The following is a 20,009-nucleotide window of genomic DNA, read 5'->3' as shown; positions in this document are numbered from 1 at the left end:
ACCCTAGCCGATTTAGGCCCACCAAAATTTGGCTTTATGAAAGTCAGTGGGAGCCACTCTGGTTTGACCTAAAATAAAATAGGGCATAATACTTGTTCCCTCCAATAAATATGAGTGCATGTGATAAGGAGATTCATGTGATGAACTCTCTAAAGGCCTTCCATCATTAGCATGAGGATGGGTCCTTCAGTAATAAGGAAATGCACCAGAAAATGGGCTATCCATTTGTTGTTGGGCTTGTCTAAGTGTTTCATAAGATGATAGGGGCGTCATAGACCGATGTGGGAGGGGCTTCAACAGAAAATGGGAACTCTCTCACGGTACCTTGGCGTTCACGAATATGATGGGTGAGTACTCACTGGACAGAAAGGTTTAACTGAAAACGGCTCTGAACCTTGTCTGACAGAGGCCAAAGGGAAAACTCATATGATGAGTGGATGTGATCCTTCACAGAAAGGTGGTGGGGTTTTGCAGCTGAAACAGTTGGCTCCATGCACCCTATGTGGTTTTCCACATTTCTAGGGACAAGTTGCTGTTTCCGTCCCCGAGCAGGAGGGAAAACGCAGAGATGAACAAATGGGAATGGAACATAGATTAAAATCCATATCTGTGTTTTGAACATGAATCAAATAAGGTTGTGGACTGATATTCACTGTTTTATCAGAAAATGGCAAACGAACAATTTGCAAAGCTTCTTGACGACAACAAGCTTAAGGGCTCAAACTATGCCGACTGGTACCGTAACCTAATGCTGGTTTTAACATCTGAAAAATTGGACAAGGTAGTCAAGTCTCCTGCCCCGGAACGTCCGGGTGATAGGGCTTTTGAAGCCCATATGAGAGAATTCCAAGATTGAGAGGATAAAAACTCCCTAGCCCGCTACTATGTCATTGCTTCTTTGGACAACTCAATACAGAGGCAGTTCGATCAGATCGAACTCGCTAAGGACATTTTGGACAGTCTGAAAACAATGTATGAAGAGCAGAACCGTTCTACTCGGTAGAAGGTCTTGAAAATGTTCATGACCGCTCAAATGTCCATGGGGCAGAAAGTTCACGACCATTGTCTTCGGATGATGGGTTACATTAATGAGCTGGAAGCCTTTGGATCCGGGCTAGATCTTGGGACTCAAGTAGATGCCATTCTGAACTCCTTGCCCTCTTCCTTCAATGGGTACATATTAAAGTACAATATGAACAAGCTGAATGTCAGCGTCCAAGAGCTGAGCAATATGTTGCAAAGGGTTGAGGACTTATTTAAGAAGGATGAGCCTGTGGTGATGCTTGTTGAAGCTAACAAAACGGGCGAGAAAAAGAGGAAGGCAAATAAGCATTAGAAGAAGACTACCAAGCCCAAGGAGCAGAAGAAGGACAGGACAGCAGATGCATGTCACTTCTGCAAACAAACCGGCCACTGGAAGAGGAACTGTCCTCAGTACCTAGAATCCAAGAAAGGTAATTTTGAATCTTGTGTCATAGAAACTAACTTATTGGTGGTTTCTGCGTCCTGGTGTATTGACTCTGGGGCTTCAAGTCATGCGTGTAACTCACTGCAGGGGTTCAAGGTAAGCAGAAGGCTGAATGATGGAGAAGTGATGCTCTACTTGGGGACTTTTGCAAGCGTTGCGGCTACGGCAATAGGCACCGTAGAATTAAAATTTAGAGAAGGAAATATTGTACTTAAGGATTATCTTTTTGTGCAAAATCTAAGAAGAATTTTGATTTCTGTCTCAAAATTGTGTGTGGATGGATATTCTGTCTTTTTCAGTAATACAATTACTATTAAAAGAAATAATAAATTCATCGCATATGGGGAACTGGAGAACGGTCTCTATTTTCTACATCCTTCTCTAGAAAAGAGCACGTGATACAGTTAATCCCACGTGCCTGTGGCATTACTAACTTGGCCATATTGGTATTGACCGAATCATAAGACTGGTAAAGGATGGTACTTTGGATTTTTTAACTGTAGAAGATATTCCCACTTCGGAGCCTTGCCTTCAGGGTAAGATGACAAAGAGGCCATTTAACGGTAAGCCTGAAAGATGTACGGGCACGCTTTACCTTATACATACTGATGTATGTGGTCCCCTGAGTGTTAGGACCCGTAACCACCACGTGTATTTCATTACATTCACCGATGATTTTTCACGATATGGTTACGTGTACCTAATGAGACACAAGTCTGAATCCTTTGAAAAGTTCAAAGAGTTCATACAAGAGGTCGAGAAACAGTTAGGGAGAGAAATTAAAGCCCTTCGATCAGGTCGAGGTGGCGAGTATCTCTCTGACGAATTCATGGACTACTTAAAGGACAATGTGATAGTATCACAGTTGGCTCCTCCTGCTACACCACAACTTAACGGTGTTTCAGAGAGGAGGAATAGGACCTTATTGGATATGGTTCGGTCACTTCTCACCCATTCAGAGTTATTCACATCCTTTTGGGGATACGCATTAGAGATTGCGATATACGTGCTGAACCGGATTCCAACCAAATCGGTTTCTAAGACTCCCTATGAGCTTTGGACCGGAAAGAAACCAAGTGTACGACACTTGAAGGTTTGGGGTTGTCCGGTTCACGTTAAAAGAACGAATCCGGACAAATTGGAATCCAAGACCAGTCGTTGCCTATTCGTAGGCTACCCAAAGGGCTCAATGGGCTACCTATTCTATGATCCAAGTGAGCAGAAGGTGTTCTGCAGTCGGAATGCACAATTCTTGGAAAATGACTACATCCTAGACAATCTTCGTCAGGAAATTGTTCTTGATGAGGAGAGCTCAGATGCAGTGGGAGGTGTCCCACAAGTTCCAGGTAGTGACCAACCTAGAAGATCTACCCGGGTGTCCAGGCCACCGGTCCGTTTTGGTTACGATCAGGATAGTTACCTGGTCGAAACCTTGACTAGTGAAGAGGATCCCGTAACTTATACGGAAGCTATGTTGGACATAGACTCCCTTAAATGGGTAGATGCCATGAGAGCTGAGATGGACTCAATGGAGACCAATGGAGTCTGGACTCTAGTGGATCCGCCCTCCGGGGTAAAAGCAATTGGTTGCAAATGGATCTACAAGAGGAAGAAGGGCCCCGATGGCAGGGTTGAGACCTACAAAGCTCGTCTGGTGGCAAAAGGATACACTCAGAAAGAAGGCATCGATTATGAGGAAACCTTTTCGCCCGTGGCCATGCTTAAATCAATTAGGATCCTGTAGCTGTAGCAGTTTACTATGACTATGAAATTTGGCAGATGGATATCAAAACTGTGTTCCTGAATGGAGATCTCACTGAAGATATCTATATGCAGCAACCGTAAGGTTTTGTAGCTGCGGGTCAGGAACACATGGTCTGTAAGTTGAATAGATCCATATATGGACTGAAGCAAGCTTCTAGAAGTTGGAACATCCGATTTGACTCTACGGTCAAAAAGTTTGATTTTGAGCAAAACCCTGATGAACCCTGTGTTTACAGAAAGACTAGTGGTGACAAGGTTACGTTTCTGGTTCTGTATGTAGATGACATTCTACTCATTGGGAATGATGTAGGAATGTTAACTACGATAAAAGTATGGCTATCACAGCAATTCTCCATGAAAGACCTTGGAGAAGCCTCCTATATACTAGGTGTTCGACTCTATAGAGATAGATCGAAGTGGATAATAGAATTATCCCAATCTGCTTATATTGACAAAATAGTCAAGAGATATAACATGGAAAACTCCAAGAAAGGAAATGTTCCTTTCAGGCATGGAGTCAATCTCTCCAAGAAGATGTCTCCAAAGACCTCTGAGGAGATCAAAAGCATGAAAGACGTTCCCTATGCCTCAGCCGTAGGGAGCATCATGTATGCCATGTTGTGCACTCGTCCTGACATCGCCCAGGCAGTGAGTGTAGTAAGCAGATTCCAGGCCAACCCAGGGTAGGCGCATTGGACTGTTGTGAAATGCATACTTAAGTACCTTCGAAGGACAAAAGAGTTTTGTCTGGTATTCCATGGTAATTCACTACAGATCCAAGGGTATACAGATTAGGATTTCCAGTCGGATCCGGATGATAGAAAGTCTACATTTGGATATGTTTTCACGATAGGATCGTGTGCTGTTTGCTGGAAAAGCAGCAAACAGGGGTCGACAGCAGACTCCACAACCGAGGCCGAATACATTGCAAGTGAAGCTGCCAAGGAAGCCGTGTGGACGAAGAAGTTCGTTCACGAATTAGGAGTAGTTCCGTTCAGCACATCACCCATCCCATTGTTGTGTGACAACAATGAAGCCATTGCTCAGGCTAAGGAGCCACGAGCCCACTCGAAGTCGAAGCACATCGAGAGGAAGAACCACGTACTGCAGGAGATTGTTGGTAGAGGGGACATCCTGATTCAGAAGGTAGCATCAGTAGAAAATGTAGCAGACCCATTGATGAAGCCACTATCACAGAAAGTGTTTGAGAAACACGTGGAAAGCATGGGACTCCGGCTTATACCAGATTGGACCTAAGTGCAAGTGGGAGCTGTTACACAGTTTTGTATGCCCTTAGCTTCAATCAGAATGATGTACTTTATGAGTTTATTGTAAATGAATTAAAGTGCATATTTGATTCATCTTCCCTTGGTATGTTTCTGTATAATACCCTTAAACTGGACACTTAATGAAACTCGTGTTAGTTTAGAACGTTCACAGCCAGTGGATCGGTCTGGGGAGACCTATCCTGACAAGGCTGACACTGTGGTGCCACCAAGTCGGTTGGGGTGGCCTGTCTCAACTGCTAGGGTGAGACCCTAGGCACATACAGTGTAGGATTAATAGAACCTTTGAATCGGACCAGATTTCCAATATTGCCTTGGACCTTGGAGATAGATGGGCAAAACTGAAAAGTTACACCTAACCCCTAGACTCGATTATGATACTACGCTAGATGTCGGATTAGGCTGTGTTTGATGTACCAATTAGTGAGATCCTTAGCGGGGGTCAAAACCTAGGTATGTTGTGACAGTCCAAGAATTCATCTGAGTGGGTGATCGTAGTGACAGGATCAGCCCCTTTGTCGGACAAAGGTAATGATCGGGGATGCACTCTCTCTGATGGAAACCAAGACTGCCGGCAGCCGATTTCAATTGTTGAGATTTTGTTTTGCAAAATATATTTATATAAAGATATATATATATATATATATGTTATGGTTTCGAAACGGTTTGCAAAATGTTTTAATTCCCGGGATCCATATAAGTAGAGAGTGCAACACTGTTCCTTGCAGCCGAGAGAGTGGTCCTCTCTTGTCGGGCAGTGTATGATCATTATGGGCTGAGAGGTTAAGTGTAAGACCATTGGGGATAATACCTGATTGGCTAATCTTGCATCTGCCCACAGTCCCTAGGTGTTACAAGGTGGCTTGGCCCAGGGACCACTTAGGGTAAGTGTTGGGCCCATAGAGCCCATAAGATGGGTTTTCACGGGGTGCACTATCCATAACAGTGTATTCGGCCAGGCCTTGTAACAAAGGCTGGGCTGAACCCATGTGGCTGATGTGTAGATCAATGTTTAGGTCCCACGTCATACAAGGAAATCCAATTGGGAAGCAGTTTGGAAGGCTAAGTGAGTATATAACCTTAAATGGGCCTTGAGCCCATTTCGAACTTGGCTGATTTGATCAGTCAATTAAAAAGGGGGCGAATTCTGAGATTGATCAGCTGATAGGATTGGGCCTAAACCCTATCCACTTAGAGAGTCCAAGATCTAAATGAGATTTAGATCTGGAAAGCTCCTAATTTGATTAGGAGATGGCTGATCTGATCTACAAATAAGATAAGGGTTATCCCTTATCACTTAAAGGGACTTCTAACTCAAGTATGATTTGGATTAGCAATTCCTAATGGGATTAGGAGCTGATCCTTTTGATATTATGAAAGGAGAAAGGGGCAGCAAGAGTTAGTGATTGATGTTCAATTCTCTTCAAGGCTGAAAATCACAAGAAGAGAGATTTCTGCACCCTGCGAATTCTCTCCTGCCGCCTCCTTCCTGCCGCCGCCATTACCTTCAGTTCGAACTCCAATTTTTGGGAGAAATCAAGATCTGATCTTGATTCCAATCTTTTGGGAAAAGTTTGGTTGGAGCTGTACTCACAAGCCATCCAGTTGATTCTTGTGAAGGGTCATGTTCTTTTGGAAGAACGTTGTTGATTCTGCTCCATCCTGTACTGCGCCATATTCAGTGGGAGCAGATTTTGGATCTTTTCTTGGGCATTAACACTTTCATTGGGAGATACTGTTTCTCCGTATTAGGTATATCCTCCCTCCTACTCATTTTGGTTCAGATCTGATTTGGTTAATGGTTCAAGATTGATCATTGAAAATATGTTTTCTAAAATAGGGAATTCAATTTCTTGGAAAGATGGGAGAAATTTTTTTGAAATTCGCCCAGTCCTTTCCGTAAGACTTGGACGTCCATGTGATAGATATCCCATCCCTTCATTTCCAACATGGCCAGGCTCGCCTGGAAATTTTTAGGCTTTTGGCCTTGGTTATGAGACTATAACCCCCACAATTGGCAGCTTGACACCTTTGGTACGGTTGAACTAGAGGCCTTATCAACTGAGCCAATTGACACCTTTGATAAATCCTAACATCTAAGATGCTTTGTTGGGATGGCAATTTTCTCCATCCCTAAGGTACCCGGCTTGGACAAATTTCAATTACTATGTTATCTTTGTGATTAATAGTGTTACTTCAGTGTTAAACCAATTTATATTAATGATTTATTTATTTCTTTTAAAATCTTTTCCTCAATCATATATGGGCTCCTATGTCTTTTTAAGCCGAAAGAAATTTTTAAATTGAATGAAGTAAAAAACCATTGGGGATTGGGGTTGGAGGTTCATTTTTTCCCCAATGAAAATAATTCCCGCCTCAAACCTGCCCCATTGCTATTCCTAATGCTTTGGCACAAAACACATTGTATAGCAGTTTATTATTTCAAATGCATAGGCACTACTAAGTGCCATATGGAATAACTGAGGCTGGATCTGCTCACAATAAAATACTACTCTAACACATTCCAACATGATCCATGTCAGCACATGCCAACACCTCTATGTGTGATCCGTTCCAAGTAAAATTTAGTAATTTACCGAATTAAATGCGTTTTTTATGTCTTTATAGGTTAAAACCGTATCACATGTATAGTTCTTAGAGAGTCAAAATGAGAACGCAACAAGACTGTTCCAATCCCTCCCTAATCCTTTGATAGATGCAAGGGTGATTATTTCTAGCCCAGCCTAGTCCGAAAATATTGGGGCTTGGGCCTAGGCTGTGTAGGCAAAGCCATGACCAGCCTGCATCAGGCTCGGAAATTTCAGGGCCATGACTAGCCCAGTGCTTTGAGCCCAGCTCATAACATGCAATATATATCATATAAATATTCTATGTATTGTATGCATATACTTACATATGTGTGTTGTTTTATATTATATTATATATTGCATATTATAATGGGCACAGAATAATATATTATATATAATATTTTATGTTATATAAAATATAACATATTTTATAAATATATTATATGTTACATGGTATAAAACATTAAAAATATGTAACATTTTATATTTAATGGCGTAAGCCTAAAGCCCAGACTAGTGCAATTTGGGCCTAAGCTATAGACCTTATTATAGGTTCTAAGCCCACCCCATGACCATCCTTCGTGAGTTTGTCTGCCAATTGTCTCAGTTGGTGTTCAAAGGTATTCATCACAATAATTTTTATCTATAATAAATAAAAAAGAAAAATTTATTGAGGCTCAGTTTGGAAAGAGTACAAATAGAAATGTAGAGTGCAAAAATTTATATTTTGTATTACTAGTAAGTGTACACGTGTTTTGTACGTGACAATTTTTTGATGACATTGATGATGATGGTGATAGTAAATAGTCTATTTTCAATTTCCTTTTTATATTTCTATGTTTATAAAAATTATTCTTAATTGTCATACTAATTTTTGTTTATATACAATATTAAAGATGTGTCTAAATGTTTTCTACAATTTCCTTTTTTATATTTTTCATACTTTTGCGTATTTTCATCTTTCAGTTTTATTATTACTATGAAATATGCACATGCTTTGCGTGTAAGAATTTTGAAATTAAGTGAGATATTAAATAATATATATTATTTGAAAAAAGTCTATAAATGACTTAAGAACATACAATAATTTTATAATACATATATTATTAATAAATATATGTTATGTTTTTCGTTGATGCATGAATTTACACAGGCTAATATTAAAATATTGAAATGTTATTTGTATTAGATGTCATTCCACTTTTAAGGCTATCTAATTCTTGAGAATGAAAGTTAGATTAACTGAACAAAATAACGGTGTGTGATTAACAATCCTCAATCTTCCAAGACTATTACATTGAATATGCAACAATTTCCCTACTATATAAGTCATCAAAATTTAATTTTACAATATTACTGTGCAAAAATGATGAAAAAAAGAAGAGAAAACGGTATTTTAACTACTATAGAAAAGCCTATGAAAAACAACCCAGGCATTTTTGTAGACATGAATATATAAACTAATATTCACATACTGAAATTTTAATTGTATTATATGCCAATCCGGTTATTAGGTTATTTGTTTCTTGGAAAAGAATAAAGGATTAAGTTGAACAAAATATTGCTGACATTAGGCGCATTCATACATGAGCTTTGTGTAGCACTTCCATGGTTCCACTGGTGTCTGTGATTAACAATCTTGACCCACTCAAGAGTACTGCATTAATGAAATCTATGTGGTTTATAATTGTTTGATGACCGGTTAATATAGATTCAAGCAACACACTCAAAAACTAGTAGCTCACTCAAAGTATGTTGTAGGAGAAACCGCATATTATTATTAGCAGCAGTAGACTCCTTGCAGAACTTGAATAGGTAGGTAGTTCTTGATTTAACGGATAGAGCCCTCCCTCATCTTGTTTAATTTTCCTATTTATCAAGAAAAGGGGGCAGACAAACACAATGGATGCGTATGGAAGTTAGATTGAAGACCTTGAAGCATACTCTTCAGAGAATAAGGCCGAGCGTGGGTGATTAGACAGCTTTTATTGCTGAAAAGTTCATCAGAACTAAGAGTCAAAATGCCATAGCCAGCATAAACATTAGCTATATAGCTACCATCAGTCCAAACTTGGGTAAAATGTGTGTGGGGGGGCTTGAAGACAACCAGCTTCACCTGATAATATCAAGTGAAGATGCAAGTCGGCTTAACATGGCTTGAATAACATGAATCAAGCCCTCTAGAAAATCAGTCACTATAACTCTACGTATCATACCATCTCCTTCCTCATCGCTTCCCACAACCTACAATTTTGTTAATACTGTTGTAAAATCTGATGCATTATGCTTTCAAAATCAGTGTTTTAAAAGGCATGGGAGGCGTACACTTGGAGGCATGCCTCCAGACAAGGCGCTCCCAAAACGCCCTGAAGTGTATGCCAGAGGCACTGACACCACTAAGGCATACGCCTCTTGCGCCTCATGCACATCTGATATGAATAGACAAAAAAAAAGGAAAGGAAAGAAAAAGAAAGGGAAGGAAAAGAAAAAGAAAGAGAAGAAAAAAAAGAGAAAAGGAAAGGGAAGGAAAGGAAATAAAAGATAAGGGGAAAGAAAGTGGTTTGCCCCCTGCCCCTTCGGCTGGGGCGCTTCGCCCCCTAGACCCCCCCCCACCCACCCTTTCAACTAATGTTATGCATATTTATTCTTCTTAATATAAAAACTTTTTATTAAAAATAAAGAAAAAGTGAGATCCCCCCCCCTTCCTCTTCCTCCTCCTCCTAACCCCCCTCCTCTTAAGCAAGTTTACGCCTCCTTGTGTTCGAGAGGCTTACACCTCTTGCGTTCTAAACTATGCCTCACGCCTCTAGGTAGTGGAGTGCCCCACGTCATGCCTCCACGTTTTAAAACATTGTTCAAAACATGGTGAAAGTGTAGGGAACAAAATGAGCAAGAGAAAAATAAGGAATCGAATGGTAAAAACTTGGCGTGTTTCATTTACCTTCTCCAATATTGTGTGGCAATCTTGACATTTGGTAGTAGGACTTGGTGAGAATTTTGGCTTCTTTGGTGTGGCACGCTTTAGTTAGAATGGCTGAAAATTCAACCAGAAGAGTTAGAACATAGAAATCAAATACCAAATTGCATCAATCCCTTATGTGTGTCCTAAAAGTGTTAAAAGAAATGGAAGATCATTTTTTTAGAAAACAAAACCATATACATTGGCAAACACCTCCAAAAAAGGATACTCATTTGGGATGTGGACCTAACAGTGTAACTTGTAAGATCATGTGAGACTTTCTTAGAGGGACATATGGGATTCTAAATTCAAATGTTTGAAAAAATATAATCTGGCGGGTTTGATGGCTGAAGTTCTTATAGGATCCCATTTGTCCAAAACTAAATCAAAGAAGTACAAAAAATTTTAGCATGAGATTCTTGGGACTTGGAGTTGTTTATAATCTTATTTTTTTTATCAATAACAGAATGTTTTATTAGATTATAAAAATTGTGAAACTTTGAGTACAAGAGAGGGGAGGTAAAATATCTTAACTCCCCCACAATAGAGAACAAGAAGGAAAGCTAAAAAGTGGCCCAAAACAAAAAATTCTTAAGCACCCCTTGCTTGGCTAACCCATCCGCCATGGAATTAGCACTTCTCTTCACCTAGTTGTACTTCACCTCAATATCCCTATTCAGCCATTTAAATTTTTTCTTTTCATTTCTGTAGCTCCACAAACCATTGTTGTCTTCCTTCAACCACCTAATTACCACCTCCGAATCTTCTTCAGTGATCAAACACCGAATGTTTAATTTTCTTGCTCTTTTGATTCCTTCCAAAGCTGCTAAAATTTCTGCCCTAAGAGATTCACCTTCACCAATAGGGCCAGAGAATATAACAAAAATAATCCCAACTTCATTTCTGAAAACTCCCCCAATCCCAAAAGGCCCAGGATTCCTTAAACTACAACCATCAAAATTCAGTTTCATGAATCCTGAAGGAGGGGGACCAAGAAGGTCTAGAGGTCCTTTTGCACTGAGCCAAGGTAGCAACTTCTTTCCACTTTCTCAAAAGATCAGCCATGGAGAACTCTAAAAAAAGATCCAAAGATTTCAGCCAATGACTGACCCTTAAGTGTATCAATTCAGTTAAATTCTCCATAGATCTTTCCTTGTCTGAAAAAAGTTTAGAGTTCATCTCTTCCCATATGGATCAGCACACAGTTGCTCTAATGCTTCTCCACATGATCTTCCCTCTTTTCTTAGGCCATCTAGAGAATGAAAGAGAGAATAAAGTTTGCAAATTCACGGGAAAATTCCAAGCGCATCCAAACAAGGATGAAGCCCATTCTCAAATAGTCTTAGTAACCAGACAAGCAACCATAAGGTGGTTACTTGAATTGGGAATGTTGAGCTCAAAGGAGATTGTTTACTTATAACTTCAAAATCATTTGCTCTAGAAACATTAACAACAATGACATTTTCACATGAATTTGCATCTTAAGAAACCTTTGCATTAAAAAACAATATATATGCATGGGGCATCTGTTCACTTTTCCCAAAGCCACATCCCTTCATCTTTACCACACAAGTAATTACTAATCAAGCACTTCTACTCCTCATCAAATGCTAAAAGCCTCAAAATTTGTCAACCTATTAGGCAGGAAATTGACACCACTGATATGACTAAGAACTTTTTAGGCATTTCCCATAGCTATTCTCTCCAATCAGTTTGATTTCTACTCACACCAGAACTGTATAGTAGTTATATTAACTTCCCAACCATTGAAACTCTTACTAAGAAGTGGGTACCCGCAAACACTATAATTTTGAACTTGATAGTTTTTTATTACATTAAAATTTTTACTTGTTGCAATATCAAAAACAGCAGAGAACATCTCCATCAAGGGGAACTATGCACCACTGTAAAAAGTTGGTCACAGGGGGTTTAAGTTGACACTAAAGCTAACTTATTGGGCCTTGGAATATAATTGAATAAGAAGCCTTATTGGTGAAAGTTTTTAGGCCATGAAAGCCAACTTACGGTTGCATTTAGCATATCTATCTAGGTTGGAGTAGGTTTTGATGTACGATCATATGTTAGTTTCTCATGCTTAGCTATAGCTTTAAATACTATGGTATCAGGATCAATTGATCAAACACTTCTAAAGTGCTCAAAAGAAAGCTTCTTCTATGGGAAATTTCTAATATTAATATAAAATCAAAATTTTTGACAAATATAATTTATTTAAAAAACAAAAAGTATTAAAAATTAAAAATTTTGACAACTGCATTCTATTCAGAAAAACGCAAATACATTGTTGGTTTTAGGATTGATGTGGAATGTAGGATCGGACACTTGTCCAATCTAGTGAACCTCCTTACTGTTTAGACCATGCTACCATATTAGAGAGAGTATATTTTTTATATCTAAAATGAACTCCTTGTTTTACTCCGGTCCCATAATAGCCAATCCAATTGTTGAAAATCATGTAAGAAACAACATTGATGTCTTATTTTATATATAAAATGGAATGTGCTTTCTATTCAATATTGAAGGAACTCAACAGTTAAAGAAAGCAACCTAAACGACAATATTTGGATTGAAAAAATGAAAAAAAAAAAAAAAACCTAGAAGAATTAGAAGAATATCAACTAAGGCCCCGTTTGGCAGTGTTCCCACTTGTTCTTGTTCCTAAGAAAATTCTTGTTCTGGACAAGAATTTTGTTTCTTGCTCCTCAGTAATAACAGGGGCGTTAGCTAATTTGTTCCTTGGGAATGGATTTCTATTCTACAAAAATAGAAACAACATTTGGATAACAAAAATTTCTTAACATTAGTTTTGCAAATCCATCCATATACTTTGCATTGTTGTAAGTCATTAAGCCTAAAATTAACAAGTGTCATGTCAGTCTCTACTCTCTAGAGTCTAGTCTATACTCTCTAAACTCTAACCCTCTCATCTTCGTCTTCTTCTTCTCTTCCTCAAACTCCTCCAGCTCCAAGCCTTAAACTCTCAAACTTTCAAAGAATCCAAGTCTCCTAAGTCCTAATCGACCTAGAGTGAAGAGTGAAAGACTGCAAATAGATCATGAACGAGAGAGGTTGCAACCGAATGGCTGCAATCAGATGATAGAGATGCAAGGTTGCAACTTGCAACCATCTTTAGAGATTGTCTTCTTCTTCTTTTGTTTTGGTAGGGGTGGACTTCTATTTCAGTTTTTAACCAAAATAACCAAATAAAATTTCAGTTCGGTTTGATTGGTTTCAACCAATTTCGGTTTTAGTTCGGTTTTAGCCTAAGATAGATTGGTTGTAAAAATTTCAGTTCAGTTTTGAATCGAACAAACCGAATGCTCACCCCTATCTACCACTATCAAGGGGTATGAATTGGTCTACCCATATTAAATCATTTCCATGTACTTGTTTATAAAAAAAAATACTCTATTATGAAATATCTAGAATATTGAGAACAAAAAAAAAAACATATAGTCGACAAGAGATGCACCACTCTAGTAGGGCATCAATAGAACCCCCGTCCATAATTTCTTTCGGTTTTTGCCATAAACAGTTGCACCGGTCCATTGATTATGAATTTGCATACTTCATAAAACAAAATACATTACATGTAGTGATTATCAAATGCATTCAATAAAGTATTATGTCACATTATACATTTATAACCAAAGATTCATTCTAGTAGTCATAAGGCAATTAAAATTATAAAATCATTGTTTTTTATGTGAGAATTAAGAATTTAAGACCCTAACATGGATTTGTTTGGGCTTACCTCGAGGGGCATGGTACAAAGATGGCTCGTGGAATCAAGAATACAATATGTTTTACATCACTTTAACTACTTGAAGTAATGCAATTGAAGAAAAAAAGAGATTGTGGGTTTTACATGCTTGAAAATTCTTTACATGTTAGATTTTATTTTTAAATTTTTATTTGACTTTACATGTTATGTATTTTAATTTTATATAATAGGTTTTATAAAACATTTATTTTAAAATTGAAGTCTATATTTTTATTAATATTATGTTTAATATTTTTATTTTTTGGCATTTGTTTTGAATTTTCTGTTTTTCTTAATTTTTTAGCATTTTTTTGTATTTTTGCACCTTGCTTCAAAAAGGTGTGTGCCTTGCCTTGTGCCTCAGGCGCAAATTGGTCCTTTCAACTAGTTCTATGCATCTTCATTTTCTTAATATAAAATATTTTTATTAAAAATAAAGAAAATGAGATTTTTCTTACTCTTCTTCCTCCTCCTTCCTCCTCATCCCCCAACCCCTCCTCTTAAGGACCTCCTTGTGTTTAGGAGGCTTACGCCTCTTACATTCTAAACTACGCCTCATGCCTCTAGGTAGAAGAATGCCTCGCATCATGCCTCCACATTTTAAAACATTGATTAAAACTAAAAAAAAAAGATTATAATGATTTTTGGGGGTGACAAAATAAGTACCCCAAAACAAGATACATCCAATTCACAAGAAAAGTAAACAAACATACATGGTCCAAAGGATCATTCCTCCAACAAAAGATGCAAATATGAACCTTATATAGACTTATCTCATTAATTAAAAGATCCTAATCTCTCTCCAACTCATGCCTATAGCTTAAGTATTGGGATATTTTGATCAAGGAGATAAGTCTATAAAACATCATTGATAACTAAAAGGACCGATCCACTAAACAAGTCCATAAGTAAATAAAGAACAAATAAATTAGCACAACGGAGCCATTTTTTTGATAAATAACATAGAATTTCATTAAAAATTAAAAGGAATTATACATACAAGAAGAGGGAGGTAAACTATCTTAACTCCCCTGCAACCAGCAAAACAAAATTACAAGATAAGAAATGAGCCCACAATAAAGAATCCCTAGTCACCCCTTGCTTTGCTATCCCATCCGCAAATGAGTTAGCAGATCTCTTCACCCATTTTTTCTTGAGAAAAGGAAACTTTCATGAAAAGAGGGAAGGATATACAAGATGTGTATGAGAAAGATCAAACAAGAGCAAAACAAAATGAAACAAAAAGCCTTCCCAACCCTTTAAAGAGGGATCTCTATATTGCTGTACAAAAAGTCCCTGCCCACCCCAGATTTCACAAGATCATCTAATACTGAGTTCAGATTCCTTGGAATCCACCTGAAGACACAATGGATCTGAGATTGAATCACCTTCCACCACAACCAAAGAGATGTTTAAGGAAATTTACACATCTGAGCCCCATCAGCAAACCTATACCTCTGCTTCAATAGCTTCAACCTCTCCAATGGGACCACTAGGCCCAAACTTTTTTTTTATCAATAACAGATTCATTCAATTCATTGAAATATCAAACTATTTACAGCAAGGAAGACAAAAACTCTTATCTTCCAAGAACAACTTAAACCCTCCAAAGAGAGAAACAAGGAAACAAAAGAAACAATTAAGTTACAGCTTAGCCCAAAACATCGTTTCCCTTTTTATCCCTTGTTTAGCTAATCCATCAGCCAAAGAGTTAGCTGATCTCTTAACCCAACGCATCCTGATTTCCATCTCCCGCACCAGCCACATGAATTTCCTCTTTTCGTTTCTGTAATTCCATAAACCGCAGTTGTCTTTAATCAGCCACCCTATCACCACCTCTGAGTCCCCTTCAATTATGAATTTCCTGACATTCAACTCCTTGGCTTTCTGAACTCCTTCCATAACTGCCAAGATCTCAGCTCTAAGGGAATCCCCCACACCAATTGGGCCTGAGAATAGGGCAGAAATGACCTCGTTTTCATCCCTAAAAACACCTCCAATCCCTAATTGTCCCGGGTTCCCCCTACAACTCCCATCAAAATTTAACTTTAAGAATAAGTGGGGGAGTCCAAGACACCCTTATTACTAGTCTGATCCAAGTGCAGTTTGCAATCTCACCCCACTTTCTCAGCATGTCTTCCACTATGTAATCTGTAAATAACTCTAGTAATTTCAGCCACTATACTGCTCTTATGTGGATCACAGCCTTCACATCTTCAGCCCCTCTCTCATTTTCTGAGAAGATCCTAGAATTTCTTTCTTCCCATAATGTCCAACATACTGCAGCTCTCAGACATCTCCACATAGTCCTTCCCCTTTTCATGTGCCACCTAAAGAAGGAAAGAGAAAAAAGGCTCTACAAGTCTGATGAAGGGTTCCACCTACACCCAAAGAGAGAACAGGCCCACTCCCAAATTGACTTGGCAAATTGCCAAAACACTAGTAAGTGAAAACTAGTCTCCCCATCCACTTTGTAAAGAACACACCAATGAGGTGACAAACAATTATTGGGTCTCTTCTTTTGGAGCAAATCCCCAGTGTTGAATCTTTCCAAATAGGCTTCCCAACAAAAACTACTAACCCTAGGAGGAATCAGTCTACACCAAACCTCACTAACCGAGAAAGGGAACAGGACTGGTGGATTGGCAAAGGACTTTGAAGAAGGAAGCACAAGAAAAAGAGCCCGTGGGGGTAGGGGTTCAAATTCTAGAGTCCACCATAGAAGGGTCCAAGAAAACATTATCAAGAAATTCAAAGAGGTTCGAAATACAATCAAGGTTTGAGTCCTTCACAACCCTCCTCAGACCTAGGTTCCACACAAACCCCAAACTAGAAGAGGAATGACTGATGAAAGAAGAAACTGGCTCATTTTTAAATTCAGATAGAGCGTACAAAGAAGAAAATTGTTCCTTAAGAGGAACATTCCCCACCCAAATATGTTCCCAGAATTTTATGGCATTACCTGAATTCAAATCGTACCTGAGATGAGGGGAGAAGATTGGAAGCAGATCATGAATCGCTTTCCAAGGTGAAGTGCTTGTGGTCCTTGCTCTGATTCCAGCATCCCATCCATTTTGCTCCAGCCCATGTATGCTTGCCACTATTCTAGCCCATAACTTCTGCCGCTCCAAAGGGAACCTCCATAACCACTTCCCCAAAAGGGCCAAATTCCTAATCCTAATGTTCCCAATCTCCAAACCCCCATAGTTTTTACTTCTGGTCACCACCTTCCAACTAACCCTGTGGTCCCTCTTCTCCTCTCCTGGCTCTCAAAGGAAATCCCTCATCAACCTCTCCAACCTACTAGAAACCTTCCCTGGAATTTTAAACACTGAGAGAGATAAATGGGTAAGTTTGCTAACGTGGCCTTAATCAGTGTTATCCTACCACCTAGAGAGAGATAATTCTTCTTCCAAGATTTGATGGCCTCTAATCCTTATCTCTTCAAGAATGAAAACTTTTGCTTCAATCTTTATCTCTTTCCTCCATTTTGCAGCTTCTACAAACCTGTTCTCCATCTCTCCCTCCCTACCTTAGCTGTGATATTAACTTCTCTCTTCACCTCGTTGTTCTTCCTTTCTTATTGAGAGCTTCTTTCCATCTATCACTTCTGAACTTTCACCCTCTTATAGGATCCTTGGCTAGTTTTAATTTTTTCTCTCTGTATTCTCCAAATCATCTTCACCCAATTGGATTTTATCTCTATATCTTTTGCCCACCATTTAAACTTCTTTCTTCATTGTTGTAATTCCACATTGCAGTCTTGTCTTCCTTTAACCATTTTACCACCACCTCTGAGTCCCCTTCAATTATCATTCTCTTAATGTTCAAGTCTATTTCTCTTTGAATTCCCTCCAATGCTGCAAGAATCTCAGCCCTAATAGAGTTACCCTCTCCAATAGGGCCAGAGTAAATAGCTGAAATAATCCCTTCCTCATTTTTGAAAACTCCCCCAATACCTGACAAAGGCTGCTGCCAATCTCAGCCCTAATAGAGTTACCCTCTCCAAGGCTGCTGCCATCAAAATTCAGTTTTAGGAAGCCCGAGGGGGGAGGTATCCAAGAGGGACTTGTGTCCCTTTTAATCTGGGAAGAACTTGCTATCTCTTTCCAATTCTTCAACAGGTTGTCCACGGTGAAGTCCATGAATAAATCCAGAGATTTCTCAATGTTTCTCTCTTTTTCTGGAAAAAAAAAATTCTTGAGTTTCTTTCTTCCCATAGTCTCCAACACAGTGGGGCCCTCAGACACCTCCACATGATCCTACCTCTTTTCATTGCCCAACTAAAAAAGGAAGGAGAAAACAGGCTTTGTACATTCATAGGAGAGGTTCCAGCTACACCCAAAAGTAATAAAACCCACTCCCATATAGTTTTAGCATAGTGGCAAGATACCAACGGGTGAAAACCCGATTCCCCATCTGCCTTGCAAAGAATGCACCTATGCGGGGATAAACAAATCTTGGGCCTCTTTCTTTGAAGCAGATTACTTGTGTTGATTCTTTCCAGAAAAGTTTCCTAGTGAAAACTTCCAACCTGAGGAGGAATGGGCCTACACCAGACCTCTATAACAGGGAAGGACAAACCAGGAATAACATGTTGCTGAGTCAAAGTTTTGAACAGAGATGCACAAGAGAAATAGCCCGAAGGTGAAGGGGTCCAAGAAAACATTTTCAAGAAGCATAAAGGAGCCAATTAACACCCCAATAACAGCATGGCATGAATATATACAAACAGTTTGCTCATTCCTACACTAAACATATACATTTCTGCAACACTCATCTTTTGGACATGCTGTTTCCTAGCTTCTTGGGTTAGATATTTACCAAACAAATCATGGTTTAGCGAAGAATAAATAGTGTGATAACTAACCACTTATGGATATTTTTTTAACTTTATTCGTGGCATTTCATAACAGGGATGCACGAGTGAATGACTGTAATGATGTTCAAAACAACACAATTGTTTAGAAGTCTTGACCTAGAAGAAACCTCAATGATTGGGACGTAAGATCCATGGCAAAATTACTACAAAAAACTCATAAACGAGCAAAATGTATAGGCCAAAAAGATAGAAGGGTTTGGAAGTCAGAATGTTCAGGCTCTTTCTTGAATCGTTTTTCAAGAAATTAAACTCTCCTCCAGCAAGAGAGGAAAAGCTTACTGGGCTACAATAATTCATGCTGTATTGTGGGGTGTTTAGGAAGAAAGAAACAGGCGAATCTTTGACAGCAAGAGTAAAACTTCTGAAGACAGACTGCCCATATCTTTTTTTACAACTTGTAGAGTGTAAACGGTGAAATCTTTAAATGAATTTCCTTAAAGAACTTACAAAGGAATGTAACATTCTTCCTCTACTCTTATCCTTGCACTTTGACAGTCCCATCAATTCACCCCTCCAAGAGAGGGATTGATGCTAAACTTTGATGGTAATGCTTTAGGAAGCCCAGGGATGGCTGGCATTGGTGGTGTGATCAGAAAGAAGGATGGAAACATTCATTGGGCCTTCAATGGTCCAATAGGGATAGCAAATTCCACTAAGGTTGAAGTCCTGGCAGCCCTCACAGGTATTTGAATTGCTAAAGACTTGGACCTTACAAGCATAGCCATTAGAAGTGACATGAAAACACAATTAAGTGGCTAGGAGAGAAAGATGGGGACCCTTGGAAGCTGGCCCATTATCTGGCTGAGGTCAGAGACCCTTAGGGTGATGTGGATGCAACTCTCACATGGATTCCAAGAGAGTGGAACTCACTTGCAGACAACCTTGCAAAATCAAGGACCTTTAGACATTCTCTTTTTAGTGACTCTACTCTTCCAGTGTGTCTTCCTTTTCTTTGTACATTGTCCAAAATATGGTGGCCGGTGTCTCGTCTAAAATTATTACCCTTGTCTAAGCGATCGTTGAAGCGTAGTTTTGGGCGTCGAATCCACAGAGAAGCTGATTAAACCAACAAAAGGAGTTATCGCTAAGAGTGAAAAACCTAGAAAAATGATTTTCTAAAAATAAAAAGAAGAGCAAAAATATTTGAATAAAAATAACAATGATTAAAGGATGAAAAGTAGTATTGTGATGAACAAGGTTTCGAGATTCACTTGATCGATTTGCTTTAACTAGTCTCGACTTTTATTCCTATTTATCACTCAATTGCAAGTTTCACATCCC

The sequence above is a fragment of the Nelumbo nucifera genome, chromosome 8 (assembly GCF_055504915.1).
Source record: "Nelumbo nucifera cultivar China Antique chromosome 8, China Antique-T2T, whole genome shotgun sequence".
NCBI lineage: Eukaryota > Viridiplantae > Streptophyta > Magnoliopsida > Proteales > Nelumbonaceae > Nelumbo > Nelumbo nucifera.
This window is presented reverse-complemented; position numbering follows the sequence as displayed.